Below are 19,332 nucleotides of genomic sequence, written 5' to 3' on the forward strand. Positions count from 1 at the left end.
GGCATTCAAGTTCAATTTTTCAGGTGCATAATTCCTGATGCGTTCCTGATTTTTAATGATTCAGACATGGATAAGCATCAGCCTTCATACTTTCCTATATCGAGATGTGCTCAACACGTCATTAAAATTAGTCATCATTCTTCATACATGCTCCTTATATTTGACTATTGGCTCCTTTTGGGTCATAAATTTTCCATTTACTTGAGAGATTATCAACCTCGAAATTCCACATATTTAGACGTTCTTGACCCCCTTTAGGTCCCATCCAAGCCAAATACATCCATCAAAGCTTCATATCTAGTTTCATTCTTCTTCATTAGAAAATTAAACTTTTAAGTGTGCTCAATTATGAACCCAACAGGGCTTTGTAAATCTAGACCAATTCCACTTGATTTTGTTTTTGATGTTTCATCAAAATAGAGCACTCATTATTCTTTAATCGAGGTTTAACCTTCCATGTTTCTCCTCTTATCATTGTCCTCTTGGGATGTCATATCATCCTGCACCCCGACTTTCTGGTTGTCAATGATGTATTCAACCATGAAGTCAAGATTTCGGTCATTTATCATTGTTTCACTTTTATGTAACTAGAAGTATGGGCGTAGCTTTTTGAGGCCTTTATCGAGGATAGGTCAACCTTCTTGATCGTGAAGTAATTCTTCTCAATGCAACACTTTGGTCATATCAGGGCTTCATCTTAGGCCGCCAAATTACAGGTATAATACTTCACCGTTCGTAGGCTCTTCTAGTCGTTGTTTCTTTCATATACTTTTCATCTTTTCAAAGGCTACTTGGCTTTTATCATTTCACAAATAATTCTTCTCTTTTCCAAGTATTTTCAGAAATGACAAGCACTTGTCACCAGACTTGAAGATAAATCGTCTAGGGTACCCACCCTTCTTGTCGATTTCTGAATCGTCTATTATGGAATATGAAGGCTCCATATCAAGGATGTCCCTTATATTATCAGGGTTGGTCTTGATTTCTTATTTATAGACCGTAAAACCCAAGAACTTTTCAGATCCTATGCCAAAGGCGTACATGATTCAATATCATATGATGACATTCTAATGTCAAAGGCCACTTGTGGGTGCTTATTATTATCTGTCTTATGGATACTTTTAACTACCATGTTATCCATCATAGACCTTCATGGTTTACTAATGAGGTACTTGATGACCTTATATATTTATTTCCGATATGTGACACGTGCACATTCAAGAATAATAATAGAATATACAAAAGTCAGTGGCAAAATATAGTTGTTATTGCTTAATCTGGTTGTATCTGCTAGAGTCATCCATGAAGTTTAGTATCTCATATTCATGTCAATCTTTGGTAGATGAAGGAAATCATTTGAGTTTTCATCATTTATATTATGTGAATTTAATTCATGTTCTCCACTTTCCATTAGCGTTCTTGACCAAAATATGACCAACTATCCCGAAAATCACATTTCCTTAACGAATTTTGGCTTTCAACAGCTTGTTAGGTTTTTTAACCTTGTGCCTTTCAGGGGCAATTTTTTTTTAATTTCTTATGATTAGGACCAACATAAATTTTCACCAACATAGGTTGTCTTTTCAGGATCTTCAGAGGCCAAAGGGATTGGAATCAAATCCATCACCGGCTTTCCTCGACTCTTCATAGTTTCTTTGATCATCCTTGTAAATTTCATATATTATCTTTATATTTACATTTGTATTTTATTGGGAGGACTTTCCACGACTCCTTTAGCCCTCATTGAGGTTATGTAACTACTCGCAGTTGTCTTTATTTTCTATTCACCAACCTCATTCCTCGTTGGAAACTTGATTTTTTAAAAGATTAGTTGAGTCAGTTGACCTTCAAAGAATAGTTTTGAAAGCTATACTTGTTTTGATTAAAGTGACCATCAAGGGTTCCTTTTCCATCACCGTGGGTATTCAAATTTTTTTTATTAGTTCGTGATTCAACTCTTTTGAATCCATAGATGAGCATCTCATATGGTGTAAGTTGAAAATCATTATACGCCATGTTGATGAATGCATCATGAAACATCTGCTTAAACTCTAAGAATATTGTTTGTTGAATTATCACCAAGTCCACGAACAACGAGTAATAATGGAAGAACTTCACTTTTTATAAATCGTATTTGTACAAAGACAAATCTACTTCAGCCTTTGCACGCTTCGTCGCTTATCCAAAAATGTTCATAGCTTCCCTTGTATGGGCTTTTTTTGAGTTTCCTGATCTCGGGGGTCATTGGCCCTTCAAAAATCAGGTTTATGAATGGCCATCGAGGCTGATGGTTTTTTATCATAATGTTTCCTCCTTTTATCTTCGTAATTTCTCTTTCCATTATTTCTTTCACCATCTATGGTGAATCTGATATATCCTCTTCTAAGGATAAGGGATTCGATACCAGCCTTCAAGTGGCGATAGTCATCAGTGTCGTTGTCCACTTCTTTGTCAATCTTTAAAATTTGGCTTCTTAGGCAGTTCAATTGTGCATATTCACACAAGCGTTGTTCATAAGCATCCTTCTTCATGGCATACATGGCCTTAGTGTGCTTATCAACCCCTTTATAGAGTTTTAACATAATCTCTTGAGGCACGCTTTGTTGGTGACATCTTAGGATATAATCACTCCTTGTTCTTTGTTGCAGGAACATCGAATGCTTTCTCATTCAAATATGAGATCTTCAGTGTCCTTTTGTAATCGATCCAAGTAGTCCCTCAAATATTCATCATTTTCATATTACAGGTTCATGAGAGATACTTATCTTTCCTCTTGCACCTTTCTTCTAAAAGCTTTATTGAGGTTTAGAAGACTTAGTTGAACTTGGTGTCAAAATAGAGCACTCATTATTCCTTAATCGAGGTTTCACCTTCCATGTTTCTCCTCTTATCCTTTCTCTCTTGGGATGTCATATCATCCTGCACCCCGACTTCTTGGTTGTCAATGATGTATTCAACCATGAAGTCAAGATTTCGATCATTTATCATTGTTTGAGATCTCTGGATTATAAATTAGGTTCCTCAACAGTTGATTAAGTAATACTTCACTTTTATGTAACTAGAATTATGGGCGTAGCTTCTTGAGCCCTTTATCGAGGATATGTCAACCTTCTCGATCGTGAAGTAATTCTTCTCAATGCAACACTTTGGTCACATCAGGGCTTCATCTTAGGCCGCCAAATTATAAGTATGATACTTCACCATTCGTAGGCTCTTCCAGTCATTGTTTCTTTCATATACTTTTCATCTTTTCAAAGGCTACTTAGATTTTATCATTTTACAAATAATTCTTCTCTTTTCCAAGTATTTTCAAAAACGGCAAGCACTTGTCACCAGACTTGAAGATAAATCGTCTAGGGTACCGACCCTTCTTGTCAATTTTTGAATCATCTATTATGGAACATGAAGGCTCCATATCAAGGATGTCCCTTATATTATCAGGGTTGGTCTTCATTTTTTATTTCTAGACCGTAAAACCCAAGAACTTTGTTGCTGCTTAATCTGGTTGTATCTCCTAGAGCCGTCCATGAAGTTTAATATCTCATGTTCATGTCAATCCTTGGTAGAGGAAGGAATTCATTTGAGTTTTCATCATTCATATTATTCAAATTCAATTCATGTCCTCCACTTTCCATTAGCGTTCTTGACCAAAATATGACCAACTATCCCGAAAATCATATTTCCTTAACGAATTTTGGTTTTCAACAGCTTGTTAACTTCTAGCTTTTTAACCTCGTGTCGTTTAAGGGCAAATATTTTTATTTAATTTCTTATGATTAGGACCAATATAACTTTTCACAAACATAGGTTGTCTTTTCAGGATCTTCAGAGGCCAAAAGGATTGAAATCAAGTCCTTCACTGGTTTTCCTCGGTTCTTCATAGTTTCTTTGATTATCCTTATAAATTTCATATATTATCTTGATATTAACATTTGTCTTTTATTGGGAGGACTTTCCACAACTCCTTCAACCCTCGTTTAGGTTATGTAACTACTCGCAGTTGTCTTTATTGTATATTCACCAACCTCATTCCTCGTTGGAAACTTGATTTTTTAAAAAGATTAGTTGAGTCAGTTGACCTTCAAAGAATAGTTTTGGAAGCTGAACTTTTTTTGATTAAAGTGACCATCCAGGGTTCCTTTCCCATCACCGTGGGTATTCATATTTTTTTATTAGTTATTGATTCAACTCTGTTGAATCCATAGATGAGCATCTCATACGGTGTAAGTTGAAAATCATTATACGCCATGTTGATGAATGCATCATGAAACAGAATATCCGCTTAGACTCTAAGACTATTGTTTGTTGAAATATTACCAAGTCCACGAACAACGAGTAATAATGGGAGAACTTCACTTTTTATAATTCGTATTTGTCCAAAGACAAATCTGTTTCAGCCTTAGCACGCTTCGTCGCTTATCCAAAAATGTTCATAGCTTCCCTTGTATGGGCTTTTTTTGAGTTTCCTGATCTCGGGGGTCATTGGCCCTTCAAAAATCAGGTTTATGAATGGCCATCAAGGCTGATGGTTTTTTTATCATAATGTTTCCTCCTTTTATCACATCAGGACTTCATCTTAGGCCGCCAAATTATAAGTATGATACTTCACCGTTCGTAGGCTTAATCTGGTTGTATCTGCTAGAGCCGTCCATGAAGTTTAATATCTCATGTTCATGTCAATCCTTGGTAGAGGAAGGAATTCATTTGAGTTTTCATCATTCATATTATGTGAATTCAATTCATGTTCTCCGCTTTCCATTAGTGTTCTTGACCAAAATATGACCAACTATCCCGAAAATCACATTTCCTTAACGAATTTTGGCTTTCAACAACTTGTTAACTTCTAGCTTTTTAACCTCTTGCCTTTCAGGGGCAAAATTTTTATTTTTATTTCTTATGATTAGGACCAATATAACTTTTCATCAACACAGGTTATCTTTTCAGGATCTTCAGATGCCAAAGGGATTGGAATCAAATCCTTCACCGGCTTTCCTCGGTTCTTCATAGTTTCTTTGATCATCCTTGTTAATTTCATATATTATCTTGATATTTACATTTGTCTTTTATTGGGAGAACTTTCCACAACTCCTTCAACCCTCGTTAAGGTTATGTAACTACTCACAGTTGTCTTTATTGTCTATTCACCAACCTCATTCCTCGTTGGAAACTTGATTTTTTAAAAGATTAGTTGAGTCAGTTGACCTTCAAAGAATAGTTTTGAAAGTTGAACTTGTTTTGATTAAAGTGACCATCCAGGGTTCCTTTTCCATCACCGCGGGTATTTGAATTTTTTTATCAGTTCGTGATTCAACTCTGTTGAATCCATAGATGAGCATCTCATATGGTGTAAGTTAAAAATCATTATACGCCATGTTGATGAATGCATCATGAAACAGAATATCCGCTTAGACTCTAAGACTATTGTTTGTTGAATTATCAACAAGTCCACGAACAACGAGTAATAATGGGAGAACTTCACTTTTTATTAAACGTATTTATCCAAAGATAAATCTGCTTCAGCCTTAGCACGCTCCATCGCTTATCCAAAAATGTTCATAATTTCCCTTGTATGGGCTTTTTTTGAGTTTCCTGATCTCGGGGGTCATTGGCCCTTCAAAAATCAGGTTTATGAATGGCCATCGAGGCTGATGGTTTTTTTTATCATAATTTTTTTCTCTTTTTATCTTCGTAATTTCTCCTTCCATTATTTATTTCACCATTTATGGTGAATCTAATCTATCCTCTTCTTAGGATCAGGGATTCGATATCGGCCTTCAAATGGCGATAGTCATCAGTGTCGTTGTCCCACTTCTTTGTCAATCTTTAAAATTTGGCTTCTTAGGGAGTTCAATTGTGAATATTCACACATACATTGTCCATAAGCATCCTTCTTCATGGCCTACATGGCCTTAATGTGCATATCAACCCTTTCATGGAGTTTTAACATACTCTCTTGAGGCACGCTTTATTGGTGACATCTTAGGATATAATCATTCCTTGTTCCTTGTTGCAGGAACATCAAATGCTTTCTCATCCAAATATGAGATCTTCAATGTCCTTTTGTAATCGATCCACGAAGTCCCTCGAGGATTCATCATTTTCATGTTGCAGGTTCATGAGAGATACTTATCTTTCCTCTTACACCTTTCTTTTAAAATCTTTGTTGAGGTTTAGAAGACTTAGTTAAACTTGGTGTCAAACGGTCATTCCACCATTGTTTCATGCCCCCGAGGCTCGAGGTATCTTTTTTTATTCTAAGGCATCGTTCACCGTCTACCGCGGTAGTGCCTTGGGAGAATTCCCAACAGTATTTGGCAAATCACTAATTATACCATGTGACTTGATAGTTAGCAAAATCAGAAAATGTCCTTCATGTTTGATCATCGTGATCTTCTAAATTAATCATATTTTTTAGATCAACCCAGGATATTTCCACCCTTCTCGTCTGTGGAAGAGCATCAAAGTTAATTATCGGGTATCGACCCTTGAGGCATTAGCTTCATAAGCCCTCAATTATCATTTTGCTTTCTTTCTTCATGACTCTTATTTTAGTTTTTGGATATGTGTTTCATGAACCCTTATCATTTAATAGTTTGATCTTTAAGTTCTTAAGTCCTTCGGGGCTCGGGACATCCCTGTTTTGCTAGCTCTTCATTTGAGCTTCTTTATTTTTGAAGCGACATCCTCGTTTCCGGTTCATTCATCGTAATCATCATGTATGGATTTGAGTACTATCAAATTCCTTTGCCAAGAGGTTTCAAACCTTGAACACAAGGATACATCCTATATGGGACCAGTGCTAAATTCTTTTTCCTTGTTCATAGTTCGTTAATTGATAACTTCAATTACTCCTAGTTCGGTGAGGGAGAGCGGTGGTTTAGAATTGCCATTGTTAAGGTGTGCTAGATGCTAAAGGGTCAACTACCATATGGAATTTAGGAATTTTCCCCTTGGGAATTCAATCTTTGAACTTGAGGATCCAGTCCTTAGATTCGAGAATTCGGTCCTTGGAATTGAGGAACCAGTCCTTAGGTTTGAGGATTTCATCCCTGATTTTGAGGGATCAGTCCTTAGATTCGACGATTCAAGATCGTCCCTCTAGGTTGAGATTGAGCCGCATGAATATCTGTTAATACTGGATTAACCCCTTAAGATCTTGTGCTTTCATCTTCTTGGGGGCTTGCCAATGATCTAGAGTCATGCCCTTATTCTTCCAACTTTATTGTTCCTCAACTTATATCTTGTTCGTCGTGCCTCTAGGCCTTGCCCGAGACACCATATGTATACTTCATGAGCACTAATTACCTGCCCTCAAGTGCTGTGAATGCTTTCTTCCAACAAGATCCTTGCTTGGACGTGTCCTTCTAGGATGAGCATCGTTATTTTTCAAATTCACTATCCTCTGTATTGAGTTCAGAAAGAATGCGACCTACTTCGTGGATGGGACTCAAGACTCCAAGATACGAGGGTTCGTCCTTTTCACATGGTCGATGAAATTCATCTCAATATTTGGGATATATATCCACAAACGGGGTTTGTCATAGCTGGAATCACATGGATGGGCATTCGGAATCCAAAATCTCGGGTGTTCAAAAGAGAGAGCACCGTATATAGTTGAAGATTCGTCCCTGGATTTTATTGAGAGCCAATCGGTGGTTGAGTAATGGGGATCTGCATCCATGGAATATTAACCTCTCGATTTATTATGGGTCGAGTGCGGATGAATCTTGATGGTGATAGCGGCATTACGAATCATGAATGATGGATTGTCAGTGCTTCTTCATGTTCTTCATGGTTATCGTCTTCATCCCACAGATGGTTCCAAATGTTATGGATAAAATCCGAGGTGTCTTTATTACGTATAATTAATGCTAGGGTTTGAGAATTTTGGGGTTTGGGAGTTTCAAGCTTTAATGGTTGCGCTTGTGTTTCGTGGCTTAAATCTGCCATCACAAGATGTCTACCTATATCTAGCGTGTAGAGAATCAAGCTAAAACATAGTTCTTGATAATACTCGTGTTTCGTGGCTTAAATCTGCCATCACAAGATGCTTACGTATATCTAGCATGTAGAGAATCAATCTAAGACTTAGTTATTGATGATACCCTCGCCAAGGACGTAGTGGCTTGTATGTCTTTATTCGAAGATTAAGTCAAAACATGATCCTGAGAATGAGGGGCCAGACCCTTTATATAGGTGTTAGGAGCCTGTGCTTTAGGGTTAGGAGACTTGGTGGAAGAGTCTCCAAGTTTGATTGGGTTTCAAAGTCCTAAAAAGTAGGGATTTGCGTTCTTATAGGATTGTATTGCTTGGGAACTACTCTTTTAAGAGTTTGAGTCTAATTCTGACTTATTTTCTCAATTGTTATTTTGGCTGATTTATAACCTACGGATTTAATAATAAATTCATGATTTGTGGGGAGCCTTGTCTTGTTAAAGTAGTGGACCAAGCCCTTTAAGTTAATTGAGTCTTAATCAGACCATAATTTTGGGTCTTTATAACCCAATTAATGCAATAGATGAAACATTAAAAGTTTGGTAGTCGGTCGGTTGATACTTGCTGAATTTACTTAATTACTCTTATTCTATTATTCTAATTAATTGGTAGGTAGGTTAATTATAACTCTAATTGAAATTAAAGTCAACTTCCTCTAACAATTTAAATTCGATTTCATATCAAACTCTATATCATTATAATTGATATTAAAGTCAAGTTGTTTTACCAATTTATATTCTTAATCATATTGAGTTCTACATTATTCTAATTAATGTTTCAGGACGAAAACATTAAAAGTTTCGGGTCGGGGTTGGTACTTGCTGAATTTACTTAATTACCCTTATTTTATTATTCTAATTCTAATTGGTAGGTAGGTAGGTCAATTCTAGTTCTAATTAAAATTAAAGTCAACTTCCTCTAACAATTTAAATTATATTTCATATCGAACTCTATATCATTATAATTGATATTAAAGTCAACTTCTTTTACCGATTTATATTCTTATTCATATTGAGTTCTACATTATTTTAATTGATATTTCGGACCGAAATAAATTTAAGAAAACTAAATATAATTAGTTGATATTATGCGCCTCGGGTTAAGAAAAAATAACAAATACTATTGATCCGGCTAAAAGAATTATACTATTGAATTAGGTATATTATTTATCCATGATAAAATATTTTTTACACAATTGATCCAAACTAACACAAAATTAAAAATCAAAATCAAAATATAATTTGACCAACGAAAACAAAATCATATATACTAATTATTTAGGCTAAAACAAAATTTATCTTATTGATCCGAACTTTAAAAATTTAAAATTAAACTAAAAATAATTAGTTGGATTTAGTCGGGGTAATGGGCATCAGACTGTAAACCACTGACTCGAGATAAATCAAATTATTTTTGTTATTTTTTAAAATAGCTCTTATAGTTAATCGATTACGTAATAATTTTGTTAAAATAATATTTTTTTTAAATTGTCACAAACATAATGGAGATATTGTGTTTTTTTATACGTGTGTTAGTCTAATTATCATGAAATCATATCATTTAAAATTTAAAATGAGCATATTTAATAATTTAATAATCAATTCAAAATGACTTTTTAAAAATTATATATAATACTATAAAAAAATGTGCATAACACAGCTTTTAAGCTAGTATATTCTAAATTGAGAAGTATTTATATATATTTTCTATTTTTTTGTTTAAGTTAATTTAGGACATGTTTTCTCATTTTTCAATAATTTTTTTAGAAATAGAAAAATGAGAAAATATTAGAAAATTAGAAAAAAGAGGAGAATAAATTTTCTCCTTCTCAGTGTAAAAGAAGACTGCTAATAAGATTTTTCATAATAGTTTTGTCATGGCTGGGTCATCAAAAGTAAATGATATCATGAACGGGTATACAAATCTGTCCATAAAGGACGAGGATTTTGAAGGGCTGATTCTGGAGGATATTGAAGATAATAACCCTAATAGGGAGTATTCAATATGTCTGGTCGGAAGCTTCCTAACTGATCGGAAGGTGGATTTTGCAGCAATGAGAGACACCCTCTCGTCTATATGGAAGCCTGTGAAAGGAGTATTCATGGAGGAGACTAATGTCCCAAATATGTTCTTATTCAAGTTCTTCCATGAGTTGGACATGCAAAGGGTCCTGGATGATGGGCCATGGACGTTCAATAGTCAAGCGTTGGTTATAAAGAAACTGGAGGTAGGCGAGCAATTGTCAGATGTTAAGTTGGTTGATCTTTTTATATAGTTACAAATATACGATCTTCCGATAGGTTTCAACTCGGAAATCATCCTGAAATCAATTGGAAACTATGTGGGAAAGTTTGTAAGTTCAGATCCAAAGAATTTTCAGGGCGAATGGAGGAACTATGTAAGAATCAAGGTAGCCATCAATGTTAATGCTCCGCTTAAAAGCCAGATGAGAATCAAGAAAGCAGGAGGAGATTGGATGTGGATCAAGTTCAAATATGAACTTCTGCCATCCTTTTGTTTCTATTGCGGTATGCTTGGCCATTTTGAGAAGTTTTGTGAAAAGCTTTTCGATGACAAAGGAAAGTATGGAACCAGATTGTACGATGGATTACTGAGAGCGCCAGTAAATAAGCAATCTAACACAAGTGCAAATTAATGGTTAAGGAATGTAGAAGGGATAAAGTTGGATCCCAGGAAGATGGAGGCAGGTGACAGAACTCCAGATGGAAATTGTCAGTCGGGAAAGAAAGTACCAGAATTCCGGGAATCAAGGGAGGATAAACGTAAGTTTAGGGATGCAAATGAAACTGTGTAGGATACTGATATGAGTGGATATGGTAAGGAGAATTCAAATGATGGAATAATTATCTCAAAACAAAAACGAGCGCGAAACGAGATTGACGGAGATATTGAGATGGGCCAGGAAATGGAACAAAATGTTGGGCTTAATCTTGAAATGTATACAAACCCAAATCAGAACCAAAAAAACTTGGCATTGGCGGGATATGTTGTGCAGGCCCTCCCACCACAATGAGTACATTAACATGGAACTTGATAACTCGGTTTCTTCCCAGGTCTTCTCCTTTCTCTCACGTGCCGAGACCCGGCCTCCGCAGCGGTTTGGGTGCGGTTAACCTGCTAGGTAGGGGTCTCTGCAAAACAGATTCGGAGGGGGGGTTGTATCCCGCAGCAACTCCGGTGTGAGAATAAGAAATGGGCTTTCTTGAAGAAGAAGAAGAGGGAAGAAGGAGCTATTCAAAAATATGTGAGGGTGTGTGTATGTGTGTATAGCAGTCAAATGTTTTTCAACCCCTTAAACCCTCTTTTTGGGGCCTTTTATAGGTCTCAAGATTTAGGGTTTTTGGGGTTTGTACCTCTTCATCCTGGCCTTTGATCATTCTTGGTTGGTGATAGGTTGGACGGTCCAGATGAGCTACGTGGTCAGGTGTCCTTTCTCCATCAGAGCTGTCTTGGGATGATTACCCATGAATGGCTAGGATGCAATTGTTCCATTTTCGGTAATATGAGACAGTTGACTCTTTTGCCCTGTGCCACGTGGCACCGGAAACCACTTCGGCTTGGGCCTGGGGTGGCATCTCTTTTGGGCCCCTGTACTTCTATCTGGGCCTGATTATTTCTGGCCCATCATTTGTCTCCCACTCCCTTATGCGGGTTTTCCCGGATGGGGGAGTAGGAAAAAATTCACTTCTTTGACTTGTCTCATGACCCCGAGGTGTTGCTGGGTACAAGTCCCCGGGGTTGTGTTTGGGTAGGCCTTTTAATTCTTGGAACTTGGAAAAAATTATCATTTTTCCTTTGATTTGTGGCCCCTAACCCTGGGGTGTTGTTGGGTACAAGTCCCCGGGGTTGTGTTTGGGTAGGCCTTGGTGCAGATGTGACAGGTAGTTAATGTTTTAGCGCTTTTCCCGGAGTGTCAGGTGGCGGTTGAGCTTTTTGTACAAATATATGTGTAAGTATATGTGTATGCACGAAACGTTGCAGTTTTTTCCCCCTTTTTGCCTCAAAAGTCGCGCCTGTTAAATAATTACGGTTGTGTAATCATTAACTGCAGCGGTTATTTTCTGGACGCTCAAGATTGCGCCACGTGTTCTCGATCAACGGACCGGATTGCGGGGCAGTTGAGGGGGTTACAACTCCTCCTGTGCCTATAAATACCCTCTCTTTCTCATTTCTTTTTCCTTTACGCAACTGCGAATACATCTTTCAGCCATTTTTTTTCTAAGTCGAATTTGGGAGTCTCTTCGCTTTTTGAAGCCAATTTATTCTCCTGCTTTCTTGTAAGTTCTTGAACTTACCATCATACTTCTTCTTGTTTCTTCGTGATTGCTTAGTGAGTAACTGTAGTTTAGTTTTTTGGAATGCATGTATACTCAAGTATTTGGATTTGTTTATCTCTGTTGTGTCGGGTTTTGGCGAATCAAAATAGGTTGTTTGCTGTTTAGATTTATAGTTTTTATTTTTGCGAAGAAAAAGTCGATGTTTGTAGAGAATCTGGGTTTGTGTTTTGGTGTGCATATGTGTGTGGGCTTGATTTTTACTTTCGTGACTGTTCATAACATGCGATATAGGCTTGTATATGTATGTATAGGTTTGTTTGATATGATTTGGTATATTGATTTTGAAGTTAACTGTTTCTGAGTAGCCTTTGTGTTTCTTTCTTCTCTTTTCCTTCCCGAAATGGCATAGACTCCGGGGTTATATGGTTAGGAGGGGTAGGAAGAAACAATTAGCTAACCTGAAGCATAGACCCGACCGTCCCCACTTTGGATTTCCCGAATATTCTTCTAGTGACTCTTCACCAGAACTAGAAAATATGCCTCCGCGTCGCCAAGCCATAGTTGAGGAGCTGCCTACCTTTCTATTAAACCCCGGGCATACCTTGGGTAGGAGAGACGGGTCTTGGATAGACATTGACCATTACTTCGTTCGGACTGGTGAGAACAGCCCTCCCCATGATTATTACTTTAGGGACCTTACCACTGCTTATAGGCCCGGGGGCTTAGAACCTTATGATGGGGCCCTTATGGATCAACTTTTTTATAATGCCTCCGGGATGAGATATGTTCCTGCTCCCCGTCCTCCCGACCTCTTCGAGTACACCTTTGAGCAGGTAGATGATGTGGTGAAGGCCGTATTTCACTTCGGGGATGATATGGAGTGGAGGTGGCCCGAGCCTCACGAGAGAGTTTATCACCGTCCTGCTGGTGGTTGTGTAGGGATTCCCTTAGAGAATCTTCGTAGCATGAGACCCAATCTCCATCAGTTTACAAAGTCCCTGTGTCGTGACGTCTACGGGATACCCTTCACCCAACTAGCTCCGAACTCTATTAAGTGGGTTTCCTGGTTCCTGGCATGTTGCCATGTGAAGAAGTACCTTCCGATGTTTAAGCTTTTTCACTATCTTTTTAAAATCAAAAAGTCCACCTTGCCTCATCTTTTGAGTTTACCTTCAATATAGATGGTTGTGGGCTCCCTTCTGATGCCAAAAAGGCTCCAGTCTTTATGTTAAACTCGCTCCGAGGCTGGCACCAGGAGTTCATCTTCGTCCGGGGGTGGGACCTGGAGTTTATGCCTCTGTATAAAACTACTTTGAAAAATAGCAGGTTCCCATCCGAGAGGCTTGGTGGAGATGCCTTGACGAAGATGTACGACTTTGTGGTTGCTCTTGGTGCCCAGTGGACCCGGGACACCTTTTTAGATAATCAAACATTGTATAATATTGGTTGTAAGTGTTTTGCCTTAGTAGCTTTTTCCTTGTGTTTTTCCTGTTGTATATCTTTGCCCTGTTCATTTTAATGATTGTTGTTCCTTGTGCAGGTCTTCCCCTCCTGAACCCCTTCCATTACGCTATGTCGCAGCAATTTAAGGATTTGGCTGGGAGGTTCAAGAAGATTGGTGGCGCCGTGCAGTTGGACTCGGGGAAGAGGGTAGCTGGTGCAGGTAGCGGTTCGCAGACCCGGGATGATGGTTCTTCGGGTAACAGTGTAAGGCAGAGTGCTCTTGTGATTACCCCACCTACTGTCCCGGAGCCTGAGGAGGTTGAGGTGGTTGAGCTGGAGGAGGTGGAGGTCGGATCTCTGAATCAGCGGAAGAGGAAGGCTGTGACGGAGGCTGCTGGTGGGTCCGGAACCCCACAGCGTATGAGGGTTTTGGGATCGGGTCCTTCAGAAGAAGAGAGCCAAAAGTTGGTGGAGGAGGATGCGCTGAAGAACCTCCTTGCTCGGATGACCCTGGATGATCGCCGGAATGAAATGTTTGATAACTATGCTACCCCGGCTGACTTTGACTGCTATGCCACGGAGGATCTGGATACCTTCCTCGATCATCTCGTCCGGGACGTTTCGGAGGTAAGGTCGTTCCCTTAATATTTTCTTTTCTATCCTTGTGTTAGTACTTAGCCGTTTTGTTTTCAGGCCAATGCTCGGATTAGCGGCTGCTCCACCATTCTCCAAAACTTCCGCATAAGGGAGACCAAGACCAAGGCTACGCTGAAAGAGCTAAGTAAGGAGAAGGAGAACTTCACCAAGTATCGGGAGGTGAAGGAGAAAGAATCCCGGAAGCATAAACAAGCTGTGGCTGAGGCGGTGAAGTCTCGGGAGGCTGCGGAGCAGTTGGTGGGATCCCTCCGGGCGGAGGTGGAGAACCTGAAGAAGGAGCTTGCTGCTAGGCCCCCGGCAGAGGAGGTGCTGGAGTCTTTCCGGGGTACTCCTGCTTACTACGAGGAGCTTAACAACAAAATCTTTGAGAAGGTCAATATCAGCTGGGACGTTGCTTCTGCCTGTCTTGCTGAGAATCCGGGCGGCGATATGGACGGATTCATAGAGCTATATCTTGTTAAAGAGCTCCACCGTGAGGAAGCCCGAGCAGCTGAGGCAGGCACTTCCGGGACTCAGCCGCCTCCGCCTCCCGAAGATGGCCGCGAGAAGACCCCTCCTCCTCCCGAAGATTGAAGAATGAAGACCCAGGCTTAGTGCCTTGTAATTTTATTTTCGTAATTTGCTTCCGACTTGGCCCTTGTGGTTTTAGATTTCCCTTAACTTGTTTTCGTAAGACTTTATTTGGATTTGCTCCAGGGCTTGGTTTGCCTCGGGAACGTATGTAAATATATTTCCCATTCGTATTTGGTTTTGTTTCCTTTTCTCGAAATCTTTCTGAGTACACGTGGTTCACGTTGTAGTCCCCGGGAGAGGGTTTAGTTTGAAATTTTAACTGAATAAAATTTTCTAAGCATACATGGGTTGTGTAATGGTCCCCGGGGAGGGGTTTGAAATTTTGATTTAATAAAATTTTCTAAGTACACATGGGTTGTGTAATGGTCCCCGGGAAGGGATTTAAAATTTTGATTGAATAAAATTTTCTAAGTACACATGGGTTGTGTAATGGTCCCCGGGAAGGGGTTTTATTTAAAATTTTAACTGAGTAAAATTTCCTAAGTACACATGGGTTGTGTAATGGTCCCCGGGAAGGGGTTTAAAATTTTAATTGAATAAAATTTTCTAAGTACACATGGGTTGTGTAATGTTCCCCGGGAAGGGGTTTTGTTTAAAATTTTAACTGAGTAAAATTTTCTAAGTACACATGGGTTGTGTAATGGTCCCCGGGAAGGGGTTTTGTTTAAAATTTTAACTGAGTAAAATTTTCTAAGTACAAATGGGTTGTGTAATGGTCCCCGGGAAGGGGTTTAAAATTTTAATTGAGTAAAATTTTCTAAGTACACATGGGTTGTGTAATGGTCCCCGAGAAGGGGTTTTGTTTAAAATTTTAACTGAGTAAAATTTTCTAAGTACACATGGGTTGTGTAATGGTCCCCGAGAAGGGGTTTAAAATTTTAATTGAATAAAATTTTCTAAGTACACATGGGTTGTATAATGGTCCCCGGGAAGGGGTTTTGTTTAAAATTTTAACTGAGTAAAATTTTCTAAGTACACATGGGTTGTGTAATGGTCCCCGGGAAGGGGTTTAAAATTTTGATTGAATAAAATTTTCTAAGTACACATGGGTTATGTAATGGTCCCCTGGAAGGGGTTTTGTTTAAAATTTTAACTGAGTAAAATTTTCTAAGTACACATGGGTTGTGTAATGGTCCCCGGGAAGGGGTTTAAAATTTTAATTGAATAAAATTTTCTAAGTACACATGGGTTGTGTAATGGTCCCCGGGAAGGGGTTTTGTTTAAAATTTTAACTGAGTAAAATTTTCTAAGTACACATGGGTTGTATAATGGTCCCCGGGAAGGGGTTTAAAATTTTAATTGAGTAAAATTTTCTAAGTACATATGGGTTGTGTAATGGTCCCCGGGAAGGGGTTTTGTTTAAAATTTTAACTGAGTAAAATTTTCTAAGTACACATGGGTTGTGTAATGGTCCTCGGGAAGGGGTTTAAAATTTTAATTGAATAAAATTTTCTAAGTACACATGGGTTTTGTAATGGTCCCCGGGAAGGGGTTTTGTTTAAAATTTTAACTGTGTATAATTTTCTAAGTACACATGGGTTGTGTAATGGTCCCCGGGAAGGGGTTTTGTTTAAAATTTTAACTGAGTAAAATTTTCTAAGTACACATGGGTTGTGTAATGGTCCCCGGGAAGGGGTTTAAAATTTTAATTGAGTAAAATTTTCTAAGTACACATGGGTTGTGTAATGGTCCCCGGGAATGGGTTTTGTTTAAAATTTTAACTGAGTAAAATTTTCTAAGTACTATAGCGGCAGTGATCGAATGATAGTAGAATGATTTTGGGCTATGGGGCGCTCCAAATCGGTTTTTTCATTTAAATCATTAGAACAAAAGTACATTCTGGGGAAATGTTGAAAATTACATCAAGCTGCTATAGCCTAAAAGTGGAGGAGATGCCGGAATGTGTGACCTACCTTTACTGGTAGAATTTCCTTAGGCGAGCTCTGTGCCAAGTGTTTGGGACTTCGGTCCCCCCGAGGTAGCTTAACTTGTAAGTTCCTGGTCGGAGTACTTCTTTAACCCTGTAGGGGCCTTCCCAGTTGGGCTGGAGCTTTCCCTGATTAGTTGGGTCCGAGGCCTCGGTGTGTCGGAGTACCAGGTCTCCTTCTTCATATTCTCTGATTCTGGCCTTCTTCCCAAAGTAGAGTCTTGTCTTTTCTTTGTAGCCTTCCATCTTTCTTACTGCTTCGTCTCTTATCTCATCTAGGAGTTCTAGGTTGGTCCTAAGCCCTTCAATGTTTGAGATCTCGTCAAAATTGACGACCCTGTGGGAAGGGGACCCGGTTTCGATTGGAATGCGGGCTTCGGTACCGTATGCAAGCTTGAAGGGGGTCTCATTCGTTCCCACCCTGGGGGTGGTTCTGTAAGACCACAAGACTTTTGGGAGCTCATCAGGCCAAGTTTTCTTGGTTTCTTCTAGTCTCTTTTCCAGACCTCGAAGTATGGTTCTGTTGGTTACTTCGACCTGTCCATTTCCCTGAGGGTGTGCAACCGACGCTCTTTTGTGTTTGATTTCGAGTTCTTTCAGATATGCTTCAAATTCAGACCCGATGAACTGTGGGCCATTGTCAGAGATGAGGACTACAGGGATCCCGAACCTCATGACGATCGCGTCCATGAACTTGATACAATCCTGTTGGTTGATTATCCTCATGGCTTTAGCTTCTGCCCACTTTGTCATGTAATCAATGGCTACCAGGACGTAGCGGAGGTCGCCTTTTGCTCGGGGGAAAGGGCCCATGATATCTATGCCCATACAGCGAACGGGATAGGAGATAACACTGATGCTGGCAGGCTCGGGCTTTGTCTGGGAACATTGCTGAATTTCTAGCACTGGGGGCACTTCTGGACGTAGGCGACGGAGTCGGAGTGTATCGTAGGCCAGTAGTACCCTTGCCTGATGATTTTGTAAGCTAGAGCTTTGGCTGCCAGGTGGTCTCCGCAGATGCCTTCATGAACCTCCCGGAGGCAATAATTGACCTCCTCAGGGTCTACACATTTCAAGGTAGGTGCGGAAAAGGTTCTTCTGTATAGCTGACCCTCTTCCAAGAAGAAACGAGCAGCTTTGTGCTTCAAATATCTGGCCTTGTTCTGGTCTTCCGGGAGTGTCCCATCTCTTAAGTAAGCTATGTAAGGAGTCATCCAATTGTCTGGGCTCCCGATGCACAGGACCTCAGCTCGCTCTGTGCTGGGTACTTTAAGTTCTTCGAAGTATACTGAACTAACGAGGTCGGAGGAATTCTGCACGAGCTTGGAGAGCTCATCCGCTGTGGAGTTCTCTTCTCTGTTGATCTGAAGTATGCTGATGTCGAGAGTGGCTTCCAAGATGCTCCGTACCATTGCCTGGTACTGTGCCAGTGTTGGATCTTTCGCGATATATTCTCCGGTGGTTTGCTTGACCACGATTTGAGAATCACTGTGGATGGTCATTCTTGAGATGCCAAGAGATTTTGCCAACTTGAGCCCGGCAATGAGTGCTTCATATTCAGCCTGATTATTCGTTGCCTTGAAAGCGAAAGTTATTGCCTGTTGAATGGTAAAGCCCTCCGGGCTAATAAGGATGAGGCCCGCTCCGGACCTTTCGGCCGTGGATGATCCGTCGACATAGAGCTTCCAGGAATCCATCCCCGAGTTGGTTCTCTCCGGGGATATCTCTTGGGGTAAAGGTTGATTAAGTTCTGGGAAGGTGCATTCCATCACAAATTCGGCTAAGGCCTGAGCCTTTATTGTCATTCGTGGCGAATTGACTTAGTTTAATGGCCCAGTTAACTAACCTTCCAGAGGCATCTAGCTTGTGAATGACCTTCCTGAGCTGCTGGTCCGTGACCACTCTGATCTCTCGGCCTTGGAAGTATTGGCTCAGCTTCCTGCTGGAGTACACGAGGGCCAAGGCAAACTTTTCCAAGTTTGGGTACCGAGTCTCGGCATCCTTGAGTACTTGGCTGACATAGTAGACGGGGCTCTACGTTCCTCCTTCCTCCCGGACCAGTGCCGAGGAGACGGCTTTGGGGCCGGCGGCGATGTAGAGAGACAGAGGTTCTCCGGGCTTGGCTTTGGAGAGCACCGGGGGATCCATCAGGTGCCTCTTGATTTCCTCGAAAGCTGTATGACATTCTGGTGTCCAGTCCACTAACTTCTTGTTCCGGGCCCCTTTCAGCAACTCGAAGAATGGGAGACATCTCTCCGCTAGTTTCGGGATAAATCTTCGCAGGGCTTCTAGGCATCCTGCCAACTTCTGGATGTCCCTCTGTGTTTGGGGTATCTTCATTTCCATGATGGCGGTGATCTTCTCTGGATTTGCTTCTATTCCACTTTCGCTGACCAAGAATCCCAGGAATTTGCCTGAAGGTACCCCAAACGCACATTT

Source organism: Apium graveolens, chromosome 9 (genome assembly GCF_009905375.1).
Source record: "Apium graveolens cultivar Ventura chromosome 9, ASM990537v1, whole genome shotgun sequence".
NCBI classification, from domain to species: Eukaryota; Viridiplantae; Streptophyta; class Magnoliopsida; order Apiales; family Apiaceae; genus Apium; species Apium graveolens.